The sequence below is a fragment of the Arachis ipaensis genome, chromosome B10 (genome assembly GCF_000816755.2).
Source record: "Arachis ipaensis cultivar K30076 chromosome B10, Araip1.1, whole genome shotgun sequence".
In the NCBI taxonomy this organism is placed as follows: Eukaryota; Viridiplantae; Streptophyta; class Magnoliopsida; order Fabales; family Fabaceae; genus Arachis; species Arachis ipaensis.
Window position 1 is genome coordinate 56,068,622 of NC_029794.2, and position 11,981 is coordinate 56,080,602.

An 11,981-nucleotide genomic window follows, 5' to 3' on the forward strand; every position below is an offset into this window, starting at 1 on the left:
GAGGAGATCAACATGGCTGAGAGTCTCGAATCAGAGTTGGAAGATATCTTTAAAGATGTTCAGCCTGATCTTGAGGATTCAGAGGAATTGAAAGAGCCTCTGAAATTTCCTCAGGAAGAGGAAAAACCTCCTAAACCCGAGCTCAAACCATTACCACCATCCCTGAAATATGCATTTCTGGGAGAAGGTGATACTTTTCCAGTGATCATAAGCTCTGCTTTAAATCCACAGGAAGAGGACGCACTAATTCAAGTGCTAAGGACACACAAGACAGCTCTTGGGTGGTCCATAGGTGACCTTAAGGGCATAAGCCCAGCTAGATGCATGCACAAGATCTTATTGGAGGAAAATGCTAAGCCAGTGGTTCAACCACAAAGGCAGCTAAATCCAACCATGAAGGAAGTGGTACAGAAAGAGGTCACCAAATTACTGGAGGCTGGAATTATTTATCCTATTTCTGATAGCCCCTGGGTAAGCCCTGTCCAAGTTGTCCCCAAAAAGGGAGGCATGACAGTGGTTCATAATGAAAAGAATGAACTGGTTTCTTGATCACCTGACATTGGTTTTGAAAAGATGCCAAGAGACCAACCTGGTTTTAAACTGGAAAAAATGTCACTTTATGGTGACTGAAGGGATTGTCCTTGGGCATAAAATTTCAAACAAGGGAATAGAGGTGGATCAAGCTAAAATAGAGGCAATTGAAAAATTACCACCACCTGCCAATGTTAAGGCAATCAGAAGCTTTCTGGGGCATGCAGAATTCTATAGGAGATTTATAAAGGATTTTTCAAAAATTGCAAAACCTCTAAGCAACCTGCTAGCTGCTGACACGCCATTTGTGTTTGACACAGAATGTCTGCAGGCGTTTGAAACTCTGAAAGCTAAGCTGGTCACAGCACCAGTTATCTCTGCACCAGACTGGATATTACCATTCAAATTAATGTGTGATGCCAGTGATCACGCCATTGGTGCAGTACTGGGGCAGAGGCATGACAAGCTTCTGCATGTCATTTATTATGCTAGCCGTGTTTTAAATGATGCCCAGAAAAATTACACAACCACAAAAAAGGAATTACTTGCAGTGGTCTATGCCATTGACAAGTTTAGATCATACTTGGTAGGATCAAAAGTGATTGTGTACACTGACCATGCTGCTCTTAAATATCTGCTTACAAAGCAGGATTCAAAACCCAGGCTTATAAGATGGGTGTTGCTGCTGCAAGAGTTTGATAAGAAATAAGAGACAGAAAAGGGACAGAGAACCAAGTGGCTGATCATCTGTCCCGGATAGAGCCAATAGAAGGGGCGTCCCCCCTCTTTTGAGATCTCTGAAACCTTTCCGGATGAGCATTTATTCGCCATTCAGGAAACACCATGGTTTGCAGACATAGCAAACTATAAAGCTGCAAGGTTCATACCCAAGGAGTACAGCAGGCAACAAAAGAAAAAATTAATTACTTATGCAAAGTACTACTTGTGGGATGAACCCTATCTCTTTAAGAGATGTGTAGATGGAATAATCCGTAGGTGTGTGCCTAGAGAAGAAGCACTGAGGATCTTATGGCATTGCCATGGATCACAATATGGAGGCCATTTCGGAGGTGAGCGAATAGCCACCAAGGTCCTCCAATGTGGCTTCTACTGGCCTACCCTCTATAGAGATTCCCGAGAGTTTGTACATAACTGTGACAGTTGTCAGAGAGCTGGTAATCTGCCTCATGGTTACGCCATGCCTCAACAAGGGATCTTGGAGATTGAGTTGTTTGATGTATGGGGAATTGACTTCATGGGGCCTTTCCCACCATCATACTCAAACACTTATATTCTGGTGGCAGTCGATTATGTATCAAAGTGGGTAGAGGCCATTGCCACACCCACTAATGATACTAAAACAGTGCTGAAATTCCTCCAGAAACATATCTTCAGCAGGTTTGGTGTCTCTAGAGTACTAATCAGTGATGGGAGCACCCACTTCTGCAATAAACAGCTTTACTCTGCCATGGTCCGGTATGGGATTAGCCACAAGGTGGCCACCCCATATCATCCACAGACAAATGGGCAAGCTGAAGTCTCTAATAGAGAACTAAAAAGAATCCCGGAATGGACTGTCAGTACCCGTAGAAAGGATTGGGCAAGAGGGCTGGATGATGCTCTGTGGGCTTACAGAACAGCATTCAAGACTCCTATAGGGACCTCTCCGTACCAACTTGTGTATGGTAAGGCTTGTCACCTGCCCGTAGAACTGGAACATAAGGCCTACTGGGCAACCAAATTCCTAAACTTTGATGCCAAATTAGCTGGAGAAAAAAGATTGCTCCAGCTGAATGAGCTAGAGGAATTCAAATTCACTGCTTTCGAAAATGCCAAGCTTTATAAAGAGAAATCTAAGAGGTGGCATGACAGAAAGCTGTCATCTAGAATCTTTGAACCAGGACAAAAGGTTCTGTTGTTTAACTCTAGGCTCAGGCTATTCCCAGGAAAACTGAAATCCCGGTGGAAGGGACCATATATGATTACAAGTGTATCACCATATGGTTATGTGGAGCTTCAAGACATTGATTCTGATAAGAAGTTCATTGTTAATGGACAGAGAATCAAGCACTATCTTGAAGGCAATGTTGAGCAAGAGTGCTCAAGGCTGAAGCTAAATTAAAAGCTCAGCAAGGTCCAGCTAAAGACAATAAAGAAGCGCTTGCTGGGAGGCAACCCAGCCATTGGGAAGACTTTTCCTGTTATTTTGCCCGATTCTTGATTTTATTTGTTTATATAAAGTTCATTGCTACTAAGGTAAAGAGTCAATTGTATAAGTTCACAGGGTTACAGAAGGATTCAGCACACAAAACAGAGAAAGAGAGCTCACTGGCAAGAAAACGCCAATAAAAGTCTGTTTTGGGCGTTCAACACCCAAAAGAAGCATCTATTGGGCATTGAACGCCAGAAAGAAGCTCCTTCTAGGCATTTAACGCCAGATTTACAGCGTCCTGGGCGTTCAGAAAAACGCCCAGTGACAAAGGAGTTCCTGGCGTTCAACGCCAGAAAGAAGCAACAGCTGGGCGTTGAACGCCTAGGAGAAGCAGCAATTGGGCGTTAAACGCCCAAAACATGCAGCGTTTGGGCGTTTAACGCCAGGATCGTGGGGAGGAGGTAAATTCGTTTTTACTTCATATTTTTCATTTTAATTTTAATTTTCATGTTTCAATTCATGATTTCTTGCATAAACATGTTACAAACCCTGATTTCTAAAATCCCTAATTTCTAAAAACCCTACTTTAAAAATATCAAATGTATCTTAATCCATAAATACAAATTCTTTTTCAATCCAATCCAACTCTTTTTCAAAAAATTTCCAAAACAAATCTATCTCTTCCTTCTAAAATCTTTTCAACTCATCAATATCTTTTTCAAATCTCCACTTTATCTTTTTCAAAATCCAAATTTATCTTTTTCAAATATCTTTCATATCTTTTCAATTTTAAATCACATCTTTTCATATCATACTTATTTTTTTAAATCATATCTTCTATCTTGTCTTTTTTTTTCTAAAAAAAAATTTCGAAAACCCACCCCCCTCCTTTTTAAATCCACATTCGGCCTCGCTCCTCTCATCCACCATTCTACACTAGCTCTCCTTCTATCCCTCTCCTTTCTTTTCTTTTGCTTGAGGACAAGCAAACCTCTAAGTTTGGTGTGTTTATCCGTGATCACAAATTATACCCACTAAGATCATGGCTCCTAAAGAAAAACAAACCACTCCAAGAGGCAAGAAAGAGAGTATTCCAAAACCACTTTGGAATCAAGGGAAGTTCTTAACCAAAGAACATTCAGACCATTACTACAAAATAATGGGTCTAAGATCAGTGATCCCGGAAGTCAAGTTCGATCTGAAAGAAGATGAATATCTAGAGATCCAAGAGCAGATTCGAAACAGGAACTGGGAAGTCCTAGCTAATCCTGAAACGAAAGTGGGAAGGAATATGGTTCAGGAGTTCTACGCTAATCTATGGCAAACAGACAGGCAGAGAATATCTAGAACTGCCCTCTATGACTATCGGACTATGGTCAGAGGAAAGATTGTTCACATCCACCCTAACAAAATCAGGGAGATCTTTAAGCTACCTCAGCTGAAAAATGACCCAGACTCCTTCAATAGGAGAATGATAAGAACAAACAAGGGCCTGGATAAGATTCTAGAGGACATATGCATCCCTGGAGCTAGGTGGACCACCAGCAGCAAGGGTGTCCCAAATCAACTCAAGAGAGAAGATCCCAAACCAGTCGCCAGAGGATGGCTGGACTTCATTGGGCATTCTATATTGCCCACTAGCAACCGTTTTGAAGTCACCGTCAAAAGAACAGTGATGATCCATTGCATTATGTTGGGAAAAGAAGTGGAAGTTCATCAACTGATTCCATATGAATTCTACATACTTGCAAACAAGAATTCCAAAGATGTCAGGTTGGCTTATCCAAGCCTAATCTCTATGCTCTGCAAAGATGCTGGAGTAAGGATGGGAATAACGGAGTACATCTCAGTGGAGCAACCAATCACTAAAATCACAATGGAAAAACAACAAATGCAGGATGACCCCATCAAGAGGAGGGCGCAAGAATTCCTCCCGGAAGTCCCTCAATTTGAATATTGGGAACAGCTTGAAGCATCTGTTACCAAGATGCAAGAATCTATGGACCAAATAAAGGAAGAACAGCAAAATCAAAACAGTATGCTCTGCAAACTGCTCAGGAAACAAAAAGAGCAAGGGCGTGACTTAAAGGAACTGAAGCGTCATAAGTTATCTCTTGAAGGACCAAGCACTCCACAGACTAGAGGAACATCCACATCCCAAACTCAAGGTTGTTGAGCCCTAATCTTAGCCTTAACTCTGTGATAATTATTCTTATTTGAATTTTCAATAGCCCTTAAAACCAAAAGGCAAGGGTAATAAAAAGGATCCAAGGCTTTGAGCATCAGTGGATAGGAGGGCCTGAGGAAACCAAATCCTAGTCTAAGCGGCTAAACCAAGCTGTCCCTAACCATGTGCTTGTGGCGTGAAGGTGTCAAGTGAAAACTTGAGACTGAGCGGTTAAAGTCAAGGTCCAAAGCAAAAAGAAGAGTGTGCTTAAGAACCTTGGACACCTCTAATTGGGGACTTTAGCAAAGCTGAGTCACAATCTGAAAAGGTTCACCCAATTATGTGTCTATGGCATTTATGTATCCGGTGGTAATACTGGAAAACAAAGTGCTTAGGGCCACGGCCAAGACTCATAAAAGTAGCTGTGTTCAAGAATCAACATACTGAACTAGGAGAATCAATAACACTATCTGAATTCTAAGTTCTTATAGATGCCAATCATTCTGAGCTTCAATGGATAAAGTAAGATGCCAAAACTGTTCGGAAGCAAAAAGCTACTAGTCCCGCTCATTTAATTAGAATCTGAGCTTCACTCAAAAACTCTGAGATATTATTGCTTCGTGACTTATTTGTATTCTATTTTATTTGTCTAGTTGCTTGGGGACAAGCAACAGTTTAAGTTTGCTGTTGTGATGAGCGGATATTTTATACGCTTTTTGGGGTTAATTTCATGTAGTTTTTAGGATGTTTTAGTTAAGTTTTTAGTATATTTTCATTAGTTTCTAGGAAAAATTCATATTTCTAGACTTTACTATGAGTTTGTGTGTTTTTCTGTAATTTCAGGTATTTTCTGGCTGAAATTGAGGGAGCTGAGCAAAAATCTGATTCGGGCTGAAAAAGGATTGCTGATGTTGTTGGATTCTGACCTCTCTGCACTCGGAACGGATTTGCTGGAGCTACAGGAGTTCAATTGGCGCTCTTCCAATTGAGTTGGAAAGTAGACATCCAGGGCTTTTCAGCAATATATAATAGTCCATACTTTGCTCAAGGATAGATGATGTAAACTGGCGTTCAATGCCAGTTCCATGTTGCAGTCTGGCGTCCAGCGCCAAAAACAGGTTACAAGTTGGAGTTCAACGCCAGAAACAGGTTACAACCTGGCGTTGAATGCCCAAAACAGCCCAGGCACGTGAGAAGCTTTAGTCTCAGCCCCAACACACACCAAGTGGGCCCCAGAAGTGGATTTATGCACTATCTATCATAGTTTACTCATTTTCTGTAAACCTAGGTTACTAGTTTAGTATTTAAACAACTTTTAGAGATTTATTTTGTATCCCATGATATTTTAGATCTGAAATTTGTACCTTTTGGTAGCATGAGTCTCTAAACCCATTGTTGGGGGTGAGGAGCTCTGCAGCGTCTCGATGAATTAATGCAAATACTTCTATTTTCCATTCAAACATGCGTGTTCCTATCTAAGATATTCATTCGCGCTTAATTATGGAGAAGGTGATGATCCGTGACACTCATCACCTTCCTCAACCCATGAACATGTGCATGACAACCACCTCCATTCTATATTAGATTGAATGAGTATCTCTTAGATTCCATAATCAGAATCTTCGTGGTATAAGCTAGAATTGATGGCGTCATTCAGGAGAATCCGGAAAGTCTAAACCTTGTCTGTGGTATTCCGAGTAGGATTCTAGGATTGAATGACTGTGACGGGCTTCAAACTCGCGAGTGCTGGGCGTAGTGACAGACGCAAAAGGATAGTAAATCCTATTCCAGTATGATCGAGAACCTCTAGATGATTAGCCGTGCTGTGACAGAGCATTTGTACCATTTTCACTGAGGAGATGGGAAGTAGCCATTGACAACGGTGACACCTTACATAGAGCTTGCCATGGAAGGAACTTTGCACTTTTGCATGCATGAGGGAAGAGGAATACAAGAGAAAAGCTGAAATTCAGAAGACAAAGCATCTCCAAAACCCCAACATATTCTCCATTACTGCATAATAAGTATTTATTTCATACTCTCTTATTTTTTGTAATTCAATTTGATAAGTGAATTGTTTTCCTGACAAAGAGTTACAAGATAACCATAGATTGCTTCAAGCCAACAATCTCCGTGGGATTCAACCCTTACTCACGTAAGGTATTACTTGGACGACCCAGTGCACTTGCTGGTTAGTTGTGCAGAATTACATAGTGTGAAGTAATTTTCGTGCACCATACACCCTCCTTAACATCAAATGCAATCGTCTTGGAAGGAGGTTCTATGTCTTGACTTTCCCATGGAGGTTCAGCATCTCTTAAGTCTGCAACCACTTCTTCTTCTTCGATAATTACAGCTTCCTCCACTTGCTCCAGTACAAAGTCATGCTCCGTACTGTCCACTGGAGTTTCTAATATCTCCTTCATGCTACGTTCTTCATTAGATTGCCCACATGAAGCCATGGGAGCACTTTGAGTGTCCGAGCGTCGGGAACCTAATTGACTTATCACTTGATTTAGTTGATATAGAGTTGCATGAAATCGATCCGCTGCTTCCTTGAGATGATCCCTTGATTCTTCCTTCACTAATTCTTCAATCACTCCTTCGACTTCAAGGGTTTTTACTACCTTCACCTTTAGGGCCTCCTCTAGCTCCTTATGAAGTATAGATTCGCGAAGATGATCCCTTCTCTCTTGTTCCATGTCAATAGCATCATTGAGATCATGTTGCTCTTGGATTGATGGATGTGGGTGCTCTTCCATGGATGGTGGTGATGGAATGGAAAGATCATTCTGTGGTTGACAAGGAAGTGCACTAGAGCTTGAGGGTTGAATGTTGAAGGTGTTTGGTGGTCCGATTTGGGCGAAGAGAGCTTGTATAGTAGAGTTTAGATCGGCAAGTGCTTTCTCCCTGGAGGTTTGGGGTGGATAAGAGGGTTCATTTGGTTCATAGGGTGGTTGGTATGGTGGATACGGGTTAGGGTCATATGGTGGTGTTTGGTGGTGAGGGGCTTGTGAGTATGGTGGTCCAAAGTCATGTTGAAGAGAGAGTTTATAGGCATATGGTGGTAGTTGTTGATAGTCCATTGGAGGTGGTTGTTGCCATGAGGGTTGATCAAATCCTTGTGGCTCCTCCCATCTTTGATTGTTCCAACTTTGATGCATGTTCTCATTGTAATTTCTTCTTCCTGCAACATAATTGTAACCAGACTCATAGCCAAAGGGGTGAGAATTCATAGTAGCAAATAAAAATTAAAAAAGAATAAAAAAATTTAAATTAAAAGGTTATTTAAATTTTGAATTTTGAAAATTAAATTTTAAAATTTTGAATTTTAAATTTTTGAATTTTGAATTTTTGAAATTTGATTTTTGAAATAAGATAAGATAAAATAAAAAATTTAAAATAAAAACCAATAACCTCTTAACTTAAGAAAAAGCAAAAATAAAAACAAAAATAAAAACAAATAAACAAGCAAAAATAAAATATTTACAATAACCAATAATAAGGCACACATTTGCAAATCCCCGGCAACGGCGCCATTTTGACGAGAGGAACTTTTGCGTGGTCTAGAAATTTGCGGATAAATCCTCGTTGCAAGTATAGTTTCTAAACCTTCAAAAATTCCTTCGTACAAACGTTTTGGTTGTCACAAGTAACAAACCCCTTTAAAATTGATAACCGAGTATTTAAACCTCGGGTCGTCTTCTCAAGGAATTGCAGGGAGGTATGTTCTTATTATTGGTTATGAGTTTGTAAATTGGGGGTTTTAGAAATTAGGGAGCAGTATGTTGCATAAGAAGAATAAAATAAATAAATAACTATAAAATAAACTCTTGGCAAGGTATTAGAAATTAGAGGTCCTATCCTAGCTATCCTTATCAATGATGATGAGAATTGAANNGAGAGAACCTCTCTCTCTAAAAACTACATCTACTCCTAAAATTGTGAATATGAAAGCCTCTCATGAATGGATGCATTCTCCCACTTTATAGCCTCTAATATGTGTTTTTTGGGCCGTAAACTGGGTCGGAAACAGCCCAGAAATCGCTGGAGGAGAAATCTGCCACGCTGATTTTTCGTCACTGCGACGCATCCGCGTGGATCACGCGTTCGCGTTGCCTAGCGTCAGAACAACTATGACATATTATATATCAAATCGAATCCCCGGACGTTAGCTTTACAACGCAATTGGAACCGCGTCGTTTGGATCCATGTAGCTAAAGTTACAGCCGTTTGAGTCCGAGAGGGTCAGGCTGACAGCTTTGCAGTTCCTTCAACTTCTTGTATTCCTTCCACTTTTGCATGCTTCCTTTCCATCCTCTGAGCCATTCCTGCCCTGTAATCTCTGAAAGCACTTAACACACATATCAAGGCATCTAATGGTAATAAGAGAGGATTAATATTAGCAAAGATAAGTCCAAAGAAACATGTTTTCAATTAAAGCACATAATTAGGAAGGCAAATGTAAAACCATGCAAATAGTATGAATAAGTGGGTAAAGAGTAGATAAAAACCACTCAATTGAGCACAAGATAAACCATAAAATAGTGGTTTATCACAAACTCATGGGAACTCCCATGCATCCTAATTCAAAATTAGATAAGGGAGAAACTGATAAAGATGTTGATGAGACTAGGTATAGAGGAATGATTGGTTCTCTTATGTTCTTAACTTCCTCTAGACCCGATATTGTGCAAAGTGTTGGATTGTGTTCTAGTTTCCAATCCAAACCAAAAGAGTCATATCTCTCTGTAGTTAAAAGGATCATTAGATATGTTCATGGCACATCCAATTTTGGTCTTTGGTATCCTAAGATTGATGATTTTTCTGCAGTTGGTTATTGTGATGCAGATTTTGCCGGTGATATAGTTGATAGAAGGAGTACTTCAGGCCTATGTTGCTTCCTTGGAAAGTCATTAAATGTTTGGTCAAGTAAGAAGCAACCAACAGTGGCGTTATCCATTGCAGAGGCTGAGTATATTGCTGCTTCTTCTTGTTGTTCTCAGCTTTTATGGTTAAAAACACAGCTTACTGATTACAAATTAAATGCTAAAAATATTTTCTTAATGTGTGATAATATGAGTGCCATTAATATTTCTAAAAATCCAGTTTTGCACTCTAGGACTAAACATATTGAAGTGAAATTTCACTCAATAAGAGAACATGTCTAAAGGGGGACATTAGCATTCAATTTGTTAAATCTGAGGAGCAATTAGCAGATATTTTTACAAAACCACTAGCTGAGGACATATTCTGCATGTTTAGGACTATTCTAGGAATTTTGAGTTATGATTCTTTGTTTGAAAATTGCTAATGTATTTGTTGGAGCTTTTTGTCTCATAAACAGGTATGAGACAATTCTGGGCAGAAGAAGAACGTTCCCCTTAATCAGCATGATCTGGGCTTATTTCAAGTGAAAAATAATTTGGGCCAACCTCAAAAATCATATGTAGAGTGGTCCAATGTGTTTCCTTAAATCCAACCATCTCTGGGCCCAAATATGAATGTTACAATTTTTGTTTGGTTGTTAAGTTTTTTTTGTTCGGCTGTGTGTTTAAATTTTTTTGAAAGGATTTTCATTTAATGTTTTTGATCCAAAAAGATTTTCAGTTTGATTTTTTGTTTTTTTTATTTTTTTTTGTTTCTCAAAATTTAAAATTAATTTCCTATTTTATTTTAAAATCAAATAAAATCTTTCTTTAATGAGGTCATGTCTTTTCAAGTTAAATCAGTGGTGATGCAGTTGCATGATTTGAGAAATTTTCTTTTGGGTACGGTTACCAACACTCCCTCTCTTTCCTCCATAACTTCTCCTCAAACCCTTCGGTTTCTTCCCACTCTCTTTACTACTTCTCTTCTCTCAAAAGCCTAAATATTACCAAATGAGGAAGAAAACCATTGCTAAAAGGCCTCCTCGTGAAAAAATCTTCAAGCCTCACACAAAGCCTTCAACTTGCTCTCACGACCGAACCTTCACACCCCTTCCTTCTCCTCCTACCTCTCCTCCAAGAACTGCTCCCATGGCGCGGACCAAGACCATACCTAGATTCCCTATTTCTGCCAAGCCGACGCCACCTCCAAAGGCTACTCCTTTAAAACCTGGCTCTTTAAAACCAAGCTCTTCCAAAGGCAAACGTCCGGCGACTGAAGAACTAGTTCCTGAACCAACACAACCCAAATCCAGGTCGGTTCCTGTGCGATCTCAACGAGGTAAAGCTCGAGTTCCTCTTAAATTAGTTAAAGAACCAGACATTGGACCTTTTGATCACAAAGCTCATTTTTTGACCTCTCATTCAAACTATAACCCTATAGATTCAAATCTGCCATGAATAATGACTTTTATGAGGGGGTAATCCAGTATTGTACCTTGTGTCCATCTTTTCTAGCCGATTTGCCTTCTTTGAAAAGAAAAGGTTTTCCGTTTGTTGATAACTTAATTTTTCTGGATTGGAATCATCTTTTTGACATCAAAAAGCCTATTTATCCCTTATTTGTCAAAGAATTTTATGCCAACATGACTTATCATGAAGGCACTGCTCATTCATGTGTAAAGGGCCGAGACATAGTTTTAAATAATGAAGCTATCAGTGTTGCTTTGAAGTATACTGATGTTGGGCCTTGTGCTTACACTTCAGTTAAGTGGGATGAAGGTGTTGGAATTTCTTACAATGATGCATTGGCTCACATTTGTGAGCATGTTTCTTTAATTGATGGCATTACACCCACTCACAAAGCCCTAGGATATGAGCATGCTCAGTTGCACCGAATGGTCAACCACATTATACTTCCTCAAAGTGGTTCATATCAAAGGGTTTTCTACACTGATACTCTTGTTTGATATGCCCTTCTCACCAAAACTAAAATTTCTTTTGCATATTTGATGGTTAGATACATGTTTGACTCTGTTAGGAGTGAAAAAGACAAAGCACTTCCTTATGGCATGTTTCTAACTTGCATATTTGAGTATTTTGGTGTTGACTTGACCAATGAGGATTATCAAAATAGACATTCATACCTAAAAGGGGTGGTTTAGTGAAACAACCCAAAGGACCTACTCGATCTGAAAGAGTGGTCTTAGATGATGAAGATGATGACTATGTTCCTAAGGAATCTCCTTCTCTTTCCACTGAG